The following is an 11,649-nucleotide window of genomic DNA, read 5'->3' on the forward strand; positions in this document are numbered from 1 at the left end:
GCCTTTTGTGAATGGCTAAAAGTGATGCAAGTAATGTTTAATACGTCAAAAGATGTTTAGTACTTCATTTTTAAGAAAGCTATATCCTAACACCTAAAAGCAGCTCACAGTGAGCAAAATGTTGTATGTACACCACAGCAAACCACCTCAAAACATTGGCTCAGCTGCTAGTGGTAATCAGGGGAAAACCCTTGGGAGGGAATCTATATTTTGACTTATTCTAGGTTATTGGTATTGGATGGTCTCTTACAAATACAAAGAAGCCAAGCACAGTGGGCCAAGTTCTGCCTGAGTTATACTCATGTAACTCTGTTGAAGTTTGAGACATAGTATAAACAAACTCATATAAAATTCATATGTGCAGTTCATGAGTGTAATAGCCTACTGGGTGTTTTTCCAATAAGCATCTACTCAGTGACTAAGACTCTCGTGAACCTAAACTTAGTGTCAATCTGAGTGACTGGTGTCAGACACAATAAAAAAATAATGAAACACAAGGGCTGTTTTGTTTGAATCCAAAAGACTGTACATTCAGCCTTAACTTTTGTATTTCCTGACTTTGGGAGCATGTAAATCTTAACCTTAATATGGAACTAATGTAGGATTTTGCATTATTTTAACTTATTTTATATAATACTAGAAGTGCAGCTAGTGTTTTTCCAGAGACAAAGACCCCAATTCTGAGTTCTTGAATTCTTGCATTCAGTACAGAAATGGGGCAGTTTATAGCCTTAAGTCACCTTTGTGTCTCCTTTTATTCCAAGGCCATTCTGGAAATAGTTCAGTCTATAGCAGTGGTTCCCAAACTTTAACAACTTGTGAACCCCTTTCAATAAAATGTCAAGTCTCACGAACCCCCTCCTAAAAATGAATATTTCCAGGGATTTTCTCCTTTACCTGAGTATAAATTATAAAAGCCGTGATCCTGGAAATATAAAATGTGTTTTTATGACATGCTTATTACACACTATTAATTACTATTTATCATTACAGAATTTGTATTACATTATGAAAATGGCAACACTCTTCCAAGATCTCACTTTCGTAGCTTGTATCACTTTGAATAAGCCTGTTATAAGACAAGGCTCCTATGTTTCATCAAGGAGTATCAGATGTGAAACAGCATGAAGGTATTTAAGAAGACAACTCAAAGAGTTCCTCCTACACAAGCATTCAGGTCTTGAGCAGTCCAGGCAAACAACGCACGTTACAACAAAGCTTAAACTTGTTCTTCATAATAATTTTAAAAACAATACTAGCTGCCTATTTAATTTTAAAAACAGCAAAAAATATCCACCTCCCTTTCCATTTCTTATAAGGAATCTTGACGTTTAAATCTCCTCAGTGTGATAGAAATGCTTGCTTTGATCTTCTTAGCTCTTGGACGTTCAGGGGCTTTGGGCAGCTGGCCCTGTGCTGCCTGGGGTCCCTAGGGACAGCTCTGTCCGCCATTAGGGAGTTTTTTCCTGAGAACCCCCTGTAACATTTCGCGAACCCCCAGGGGTTCACGAACCCCAGTTTGGGAACCACTGGTCTATAGTAAGTGAGAGCAGCCATACAGCCTCACTCTCTCCTTTCCCCCGACCTTGCATACCCCATATGCTGGGGAATGAGAAAGGGAGCATCTTACAGCTGTTTCACAAGATCTACACTGACCGAGAAATCACCTTACACATGGGCTATCCCCCAGAGAGAGATCTGTTAAGAGTCCTTAAGACTGGATCAACATAAAAGCCTTAAGGCAACATATGATTGGGGCAACGGTCTCCGCTTCAAGGAGTTTACAAACTAAATAGACAAAATATGGATGGAGGATGAGGAGGAAGGGTTGCAATAAGCAGCAAAGTAGCTATGTTTGCTTTTATGTCTCAGTGCCTCAGGGGTGGGAGGTTGTTAAACTCTACTCTAAGTAGTGCTATAGGTTTCATGAAAAGTGTGAAGGCACGGCAGACAAAGTCAGGATGGAAATTCCAAACATATAGGGCCTCATGCAAGTTGTCAAGGAGGTAAGTGGAAGATGAAGACTAGGGAAGCACTTAGGCATGTAGTCTGAGTTCAGTAGGAGGGACAAGAGAAGAAGTGGCAAGTGAGAAAAGCAACGTTTTACAAAGCCTTGACATTCAGCTACAGAACTTGAATTTGATGTGGATGGCAAGAGGAACCATTAAGGGCATGTCTATACTGCAGTGGGGAGTAAGCCACATTGCCCAGGTAGACAGACTCATGCTAACAGTCTTGAGCTATCATGCCAAAACTAGCAGTCTGGATGTTGCGGCTGTGACGTTATTGATACAATCTGGGACCATACAGAACATGGTTGCAACCAAAGTCCTGTAGTGGCACCAAATCTTGTAAAAAGGGGGTCAAATGAGGTGTCTAAAACAAGGTTATGGTTTGCTGGTTATGATTATGCTGTCTATATGTGTGTATCAATTTTGTAGTTGAAGTTGTGAATATTGTCTCTATACTGTCTGTATTTCAAACTTATGCTATGCTTCTGGGAGACATCTCAGACAACTTGGTGTTAGCTTTGCCTAGCCTGCTTGATGGCCCATTATGGACCATCAGCTATACAACTGATCCATGGAGAGAAGGCAGATACGCCTTGTAACTCAAAGTATGCAGGAACTTGCCCATGTGACTCCAGATTCCATTTTGCTGTAATTTTCCACAGTAAGAACAAAGAGGTGTTCTTACACCTGGAACAGACTATAAAAGGCTGATGCCTCGTCTCCATCTTGTCTTCAATCCTGCTTCTTACCTCTGGAGGGACTTTGCTACAAACTGAAGCTCTGAACAAAGGACTGAGGACCCATCCCAGCTGGGGATGTACTCCAGAGACTTGATTTGAACCTGCAGTTTATTTCATCACTGCTACAAGCCAAACCAAGAACTTTGCCATTACTGTATGTCATTGATTCCATGTAACCAATTCTAGCTCTCATCTCTATCTTTTTCCTTTTATGAATAAACCTTTAGATTTTAAATTCTAAAGGATTGGCAACAGCGTGATTTGTGGGTAAGATCTAATTTGTATATTGACCTGGGTCTGGGGCTTGGTCCTGTGGGATCAGGAGAACCTTTTTTCTTTTACTGGGGTATTGGTTTTCATAACCATTTGTCCCCATGATGAGTGGCACTGGTGGTGATACTGGGAAACTGGAGTGTCTAAGGAAATTGCTTGTGTGACTTGTGGTTAGCCAGTGGGGTGATACCAAAGTCCTCTTTGTCTGGCTGGTTTGGTTTGCCTTAGAGGTGGGAAAACCCCAGCCTTGGGCTGTAACTGCCCTGCTTGAGCAATTTGTCCTAAATTGGCACTCTCAGTTGGGTCCCGCCAGAACCGCATCGTTACAGTGGCTCAGGCTGAAGTTCAGGCTCCCAAGCCCACCTGACCTCCAAGGCCTTAGAGTCTAAGCCACAATGTCCATGCTGCTATTTTTAGTTCCTAGCTCAAGCCCCACTAGCATGAGTTTGTCTACCCAGGGTGGGAGGCTCGCTCCCAGCTGCTCTGTAGACATATCCTAAGAGGTTTTGAAGATGGAGATGTACACAGTCAGAACAGTGAGCAAGACAGATATTTTCACAATACCATCTTGGAGAAACTGAAGTTGGAGCCACGGATGCCAGAGAGAAGAATGCTTAATTCATACTTCTACTTGGCCTTCTCCTGAAAACTTACGCTTAAACTTTCTCCATCTTCCTGTGTGTGTGCACGCGTGCGAGTAGTGAAACAGTCTCCCCCACTCTCCTTTCCATGCTCTCCTGGCTCATACAGCAGCAGAAGCAGAAGCAAAGAAAGCAAAATGATGACGTGATCTCATCCTACACCTCACTTTATGGATTCAGCAGATCTCTTATCTCCCATCCTTGCAGCTGTTGGAATTCCTTAGGAGTTGCAAGGTGAAATATTTAGCCGACTTTAAAAAAAAGAAAAATCAAAGTTCACTTTTATTGTATCCCAATGGCCAAATGAACGCTAAGCACGGAAGCTAATGCCTCTTCATTTTCAGGGAGTGATTCACTCTTCAAATAGCTTTGATCTGACAGTGGGGGGGGGAGCATGGCCTAAGCAACATGTTGCACTGGGAAGTACACTAACTTTGGTGCATGTGCCGTTGAAGGGACAGACACATGCTGCCCCTCCCGCACCAAACACTGTCTCAGCAGAGCTCCTGGCTGTGCTAGTGCTGCTCCTGGCTGGTGCAGTATGTGGCGGACGGAGGACTCCCTTACAAGGAGAGTTTAACAGCATGTTAAACTGTATTATACTGTTCAACCCCCAAATGGTGCTGTGTATAATATACTTAAGCTCACAACAGCCATTCTTGGCATCTATTAAAGGATCTGAACCGGGAATGCATCTGGTGTATCTCTCTGGGAAGGAAACTCTGTAGCCAGTTCATATTATAATACAGAAGCCTGACCTGCTAGTAGCAGTCCCGCAAAACGGGGGTGTAGAAGGAGTACATGACAGAGAGGCTCCACAAAAAGCTGTCTGAGAAAGGGAAGGGCAAAGGTCAGGCCAAACCAGGTGTTGAGGTTGGGCTAATATAATTGAATTAAGCTAAATCGATATTAGCCACTTTTAAAATCCGTCTGAGTGTCCACACAAGAAGATTAGGCTACTTTAACTAACTCAATTTAGAACACTGGTTCTCAACCAGAGGTACACACATCCCTGTGGGTACACAGAGGTCTTCCTGGGGTTACATCAACTCATCTAGATATTTGCCTAGTTTAACAACAGGCTACACAAAAAGCACTAGTGGAGTCAGTACAAACTAAAATTTCATACGACTTGTTTATACTGCTCTATATACTATAAACTGAAATGTAAGTACAATATTTATATTCCAAATGATTTATTTTATAATTATGTGGTAGTAATGAGAAAGTAAGCAGTTTTTCAGTAATAGTGTGCTATGACACTTTTGTATTTTTCTGTCTGTTTTTGTAAGCAAGTACTTTTTAAGTGAGGTGAAACTTGAGGTACACAAGACAAATCAGACTCCTGAAAGGGGCACAGTAGTCTGGAAAGGTTGAGAGCCACTGTTTTAGAAAACAATTTAGTTAAATCCAATTCAATTTCTGTGTGTAGACCAGGCATAAGTGTCAGCTTGGCAAACTCAGTCTGGAACCTGAACTCAATCTGGGTTCTTTCCTTCTTGCTCACCATCAACAGTTATAAAGTGATTAGCTTCCTCAGTTATGAGTCACACTGAGGAAAGTACTGACTTAGTTTAACATGAATATAATAACCTCACTTTTTCATGTCATTGTGAAAAAGATGATGTAGGCACAGAATAACTATTGTAATGACAGAACAAAATCTCAAAAATCTCAGATATAATGGGCCAGGTTTATTCTTAACTCCACTGAAATCAACAATAACACCTGGAATTAATTTGGTGCAAAATCTACATGGAACAATCCAAAATCCAATGGTTGGAAGACAAATTAAAATGGAGAATTTGGCAATATCTATAATCCAGCATGCCCAGAAGACTCAAATCCAGGCAGAGAGCCAACCTAAACTATTCTCTACAGAGTACAACATGGGTTTTTTTAATATTTAAAATATCCATAGATGCCAGTAACCGGATTTTGTTTTTTAATGAGTCCACAATAATATGTTCCTAATCAGTGTATATACATTATTCACTTTTCCTGGTACATGCAATCTGTACTGCTCCTAAACACTCATGTTTGATCTTGTGTGACAACTTCAGGTTCGCCCATCATAACATCTTGCAGGATTGCTTCTTCAATGAATATCCTCTAAAGAACTCTATAAATGAGAACACGTCTAATGCTACATTTGTGGTTAGTGTTTTGGTGACTAAAAAATTAACTAAAATTATCTCATTCTAATTTTACATAATATAAATATTAAGTACAAATTCTAGTAACTTCTTCTGAAAGCCATGAAGTAAATAAGTATTTTAACTTGACCAGACTTTTCCAAAACTCTAGTATGTTTTTTTTCCATCTGCTCTTTCATCTACATGTGGTTTGCTGTCTCTTTTCTTCAAAAACAAATTTTTTAAGTTACAAAATGATCACAACTACTGTGATGATAGGATTTTTTTTCTGTAATAGTCAGTAGGCTGCAATTGAGCAGTTGTCTCCGAAAACACCAGAGGACCATTAGAGCAGAAAAGATGACCAGCACTTTAATAAGGTGCTATATTGAGTCCCACCTGTTGGAACAAAGAGTGAACAACAATGGAACAACTCCACAGAGTTGCTCATATACCAGATACCTGAACTGTCTGTGTAGTTACAGCTCACATAACCATTAAGATGTATGGAAAAGCCTGAAGTGGGGACTAAAATAAACACATGAAAAGTCCAATATCTCTCAACCTTTTAAATGCCTACACATTTTATATACAGTGACTGAAAAACTTGGTCCTGATCCCACAGTCCTGATGCAGATTACATTCACACTGAAGTACTGCAGAATTTCAGAATTGGATCCTTACTTTACATTTGGAGGCAAATTCTGATCAGCCACTCACATGAGTGGTACTGCTCATGAGCACGGAGAACAGGATTTGTCCCTTGGTCTTTGCACAAAGGATATAATCAATCCTGTATTCCTTGGGCACCCAGAATTTAAATTTACTTCAAATTGTTGTAGCTTGTCTTTCTCATCACCAGAAGTTGGTCTGATAAAATATATTACTTCACCCACCTTGTCTCTAATTTACTTTGAAGGAATTTTTGGCATATAAGAAATGCAGGACTGATTTCCAAATGAGCAGCATTAATACATAATTTCATATAAGACATTTATTATTGTATATTTTATAAAAATCAATCTCTTGATGTGTACACAACATTGATTTTACAAAATAAGCAATATTTTTGAGTTCATGTGTTTGAGATAAGAGCAAAACCCTTAGACATATTTCTATACTTTAAAATTATTGATTACCATTTTGCCCTTCAAATACATTCTGGTCTAGCTTTTAGCTGAAAATACAACATTCATAACCCAAATATGGTGTTTAATGTTAAAAGCAACGTATTTGTGGAGGCTGCTACTCATGTCTCATACTGAGAGCTAAAACTGTCAGGACTTAAAGGTAACTCTTCTTCCTATATTTCCTCTCATGCCATTCTATTCTTAGTCAGGCAAAATTACTACTGCATTCAAGGGGAGTTCTGCCTACAACCCCCCCTCACCCCCCAATATAGGTGGCATAAATGAAGCTAATTAATTTAAGAGTGGGAATTGAGTTCCTTCTTCATTCCACTCACCCAGCTAGAGCCACATATATTGAGGTATTAAATACTAAATCCTGAAATTCAATTTGGATGTACTAAGGAGGAAAAATTTGCTCACAGTTCCATCTGACCTATAGAGATCCCGTTAAAATATTAACATTAGAATCTAACTGCCACTTCATGTATGTGAAAAGATTTTGTTGGCTCCAATTTACACATTATTTATAATTATATGACATCTTTCAAATGTTTCACTCTTTAAACAATTTTCAGCCATAAATTACAATATGTGTGCTTTCTTAGTAATGTGTAATATTTAAATGATAACATGGCAAAGTTAGCTGTTTCTGTTCTTTGGTTTAATTCAATGACTGTTTCCAACTCTTTATTGACAAAAAATTTTAAACGAACAAACAAACAAACAAAACAAAAACGCCACCAGTGTCACCTTGCATAGGACCAAACCCTGCATACCTTACTCATGCAAATAGTTCCAGTGAGGACATTAAAGACAAAAGGAAGGCAAGCAGCATTTGGCCCATAATTTTAGGGTATGAAAACAGTAAAGGGAATCTGAGCAGATCTGCCACTTTAAGAATATGCAATATGATAAGCTAAGAAATTAATTTACAATTGTTTTGTTTAGTGTTCTTTGCACAGTTCAAAACAACATCCCCACACATACAGCAGCCAGCAACTGTAAACAATTAATGTAAAACTGTGCACTATAAAAAGAGTTTAAGAAAAATATTGTATATAAAAAACATTTATAAATACAGTCTCTAAATGATGAAAGAGAGAAACATTTTCTTTGAATTCAGTGTAACAAAATGACAAAGTCAGGGAAATGCAGTGATGTTGTAGCCGTGTTAGTCCCAGGATATTAGAGAGACAAGGTGCGTGAGGTAATACCTTTCATTGGACGAACTTCTGCCAGTGAAAGAGGCAAGCTTTTGAGCATACACAAAGCTCTTCTTCAGGACTTGTGTAAGTTCGAAAGCTTATACTTCACCCACCTTTTCTCTCTAAATTCAGGGAAAGATGGTTTCAGTAATTATCATGCACATCATTCCTCATGAAAGGCAATATAAGAGGATAGGCTGCAATATACACAGTTTCAAATTTTTACTCCAGGAGGAATTCTGCGCCACTGCGCATGCGCAAAGGGGAGCCACAAGAGCAGTCATGCGACCCTCCCCAGCAGTATGTTTTGGGGGCCCAGGGCAGCCGGCAGAGAGATAAATCACTGTGGGGCAGTAGGCAGGACTGGGGAAGACCTAGCTGGTGACTCCTACCCTGTGCCTGGCTCAGCTGCTAGTTCCAGCTGGACTGGGAGGACGGGACTTCCTCTTTCTTTGCATGGCATCCGGGGGTGGGTCAGACCCACTTCCAGTTTTCTCCCCCAGCTGAAGGAAGCTCTGCAAAGCCCCCACCCACCGCTGCTTTCAGCACCCATCAGCTGCAGGGGGAAGGATCCCTGTACAGGGAGCTGCTCCCCCATCCGCCCAACCCCTGTGCATCCAGACCCCCTCATACCCAGACCCTCCTGCCGAGCCTCATCCCCTCCACTCAGAACGCCCCCCCAATGAGCCCCACTCCTGCTGCACCTGGACCACCCCAACGAACCACCTGCACCGGGATCCCCACCCCACCAAGCCTCAACCAGCTGCATCTGGACCTCCCCACGGAGCCCCTCACACCCATACCCCCCTGCCGAGCTCTTTCTCCCGCACACCCAGACCCTCCACCCTGCTGAGCCCCAACCACCTTCACCTGATCCCCCCATGCAGAGTCCCTTTATCATTGCACCCAGGACCCCCCACACACACACCTGGATCCCCCAATGAGCCACCCGCACCAGATTGCCCTACACAGAATCCCCTCAACCCACACCTGGATCCTCGCACACTAAGCCCCTCTACACTTGGATCCTGCCTGCCCACACCAAGTGGGCAGGGCCCTGGGGTGTTTCTGGGACAGGCAGGTCCTTGCGCTGTGTCAGGATTGGGTGCAGCCTTACCGCTGAGTCCGTATCTGGGGTGGGGGGGAGCTGCCTAGTGATCTCCCACCTCTGTGCAGCCAGTGCCCTGTGCTCCCCAATGCCATGCTGGAGCCTCCAGCTTTTTATTTGACAAATAAAATTTGCAGAATTTTAAATTATTGTGCGGAGGATTTTTATTTTTTTGGCACAGAATGCCCTCAGGAGTATCAAATGACTTACCATACCCAGATGACTTTCAAAATATCTTGTTTAAAATGCATCTGTTTCACCATTTTTGTTTCAGAATGTAACATGAAAAGATAAGCTATAACAAATACTGGGCTAAATTCAGCTCTCAGTTACACCCATTCATCCCCATAGAAAACAATGGGCAAGTATAGGTGTCACTAAGAGCAAAATTGGCCTACTGTGATTCATACAGAAACATGACCATGATGCAGGTATTAAAAAGTCTGATCTACCCAAACATTAAAAACCTGTCAGTCAAAACATTACAGAAATAAGGTATTCTCTATTGCAGGGGTTCTCAATCGTTTTCTTTCTGAGCCGTCCCCACCGCCTCCCCGATACAGTCTATAAAAACTCCATGGCCCACCTGTGCCACAACAATTGGTTTTCTGCATATAAAAGCCAGGGCCAGTGTTAGGGGGTAGCAAGTAGGGTAATTGCCTGGGGCCCCATGCCACAGGGGCCCCTGCAAAGCTAAGTTGCTCAGGCTTTGGCTTCAGCCCCATGTGGTGTGACTTCAGCTTTCTGCCCTGGGCCCCAGCGAGTCTAACGCTGGTCCTGCTTGCTGAACCCCCTGAAATTGGGGCCCCCAGACCACTGGTTGAGAACCACTGTGCTATTGTGTAATGCACTGGCTACTTCAGATAAGTTAATCATTTTATCACTCTTGATTAGAGGGAAAGTCAGAAAGAACCCCTTGCAGCAGTGCCTCTCAAACATGCTCAATTACATGGGGAGCCACTCATTTCAAACCAATATTTATGTCCACATCATAATGAAACTTGTTGCCATCTCACTGCTTATTCCTGATATCAGAAACACAACCCCGGAGCAGTGGTTAAACAAAACGTGATGCCTATTACAGACACTGGGTCAAGTCCTGGTCCCACTGAAGGCATGGGCAAGACATTGTCCCTACTTACACTTGTGCAACCCCACTGAACTCATGTAGATCAATGGCCCCACACGTTCCGCCTTTGCTATCTCGATTGTCTCTTCTTATGGGAGGGTCAGTGGCATATTTTAAAGCTGGGTCCTTGGCAGGTTGAGAGCTGTGTTTACACCTGTGAGCCCTATTTCGCAGCAGACTTTCTTTTTCTTTCTTTTCTTAGGGCCAGATCCCGGGGCTCTTACTTAGTTTCTCCTCCTTTAGCTTGGCAAAAGTTACATTTCCCAGGCAATAAGTGAGGAAAAAGCTGAGGAGGCGCTTTGGGCTTTGGCCCCAACGATAATAACAAGGCTCTTTCCCAGCTCGGGTGAAGACAGAGGTGTACAGTACATCCAGCCTGCTGCCCGCGGGAAGGGGCTGCACATCCCCCCAGTTCACCTAGGAGCCGGGCTGCTAAACAAGATCCCCCGCCGCAGCCCGGCCAGCCCCAGACATATCGCACCAGCCTCCTCCTCTTGCAAACACCGGCCTGAGCGGGCAACTTTCCCCCAGGTACTTCTCCGCCCCGCACCCAGCGGGACCCGCTTTCCCCCCCTGCCCTGCCATAGGACGGGGCAAGACGTGCCGGCGGAGGAAGCCAGGTCCCTTCATCCCCAGCGAGTCCCCCCCTCGCTCACCTCAGCCCAGCCGCTCGGGGCGGACCCCGGCGGGAGACTCCCAACTTTGCAGCCCTTGGACAGCCCGTAACTGAACGACCAGAGGAGACGGCGCGTCTGTGCCTCCCCTCCCGCCCCCCAGAGACGGGCACTCACCTGGCCCGGCCGGCGGGGGAGCCCTGGCTGCTCGCTGCGGCTGCTCTGCTGCCCGGGTCGCTTCTGAGCCAGAGGCAGCGCGCGGCGCGGCCAGTCCCGGCAGCTGGAGCAGCCGCCGCCTGTGGGAGGAGGCGGCGGGAGGAGGAAGCCCAGCAGCGAGGCGCCAGATGCTGCGGCGGTGGCCGCGGGTTCCCTCGGGGCGCTGCTCTTCGGGCCGCTGCACTCCCAGGCGGCTCAGTCCCGCCGCGGTGCGCTCAGGCGGCCAGGGCGCGCCCCTGCTGCCCTGACCCCCGCCGAGCCCCCCTCGCCAGGCAGCGCCCGCAGGCTGTGGCCCTTCAGTGTTTCTGCCCCCAGAGCAGCGGGGCCGCCTCTCGCACGGTTATTCCCGCATCTGGCTGACTTGAAAAGCTGCCGAGGAAACACAAATCATGGGTGTACACGCGGCCGCCAAACCACCTCAGCTTCCATTCCAGCTGGGGGGTGCG

This window comes from Terrapene carolina, unplaced genomic scaffold (genome assembly GCF_002925995.2).
Source record: "Terrapene carolina triunguis isolate 2854851 unplaced genomic scaffold, T_m_triunguis-2.0 Scaffold22, whole genome shotgun sequence".
Classification (NCBI taxonomy): Eukaryota; Metazoa; Chordata; order Testudines; family Emydidae; genus Terrapene; species Terrapene triunguis.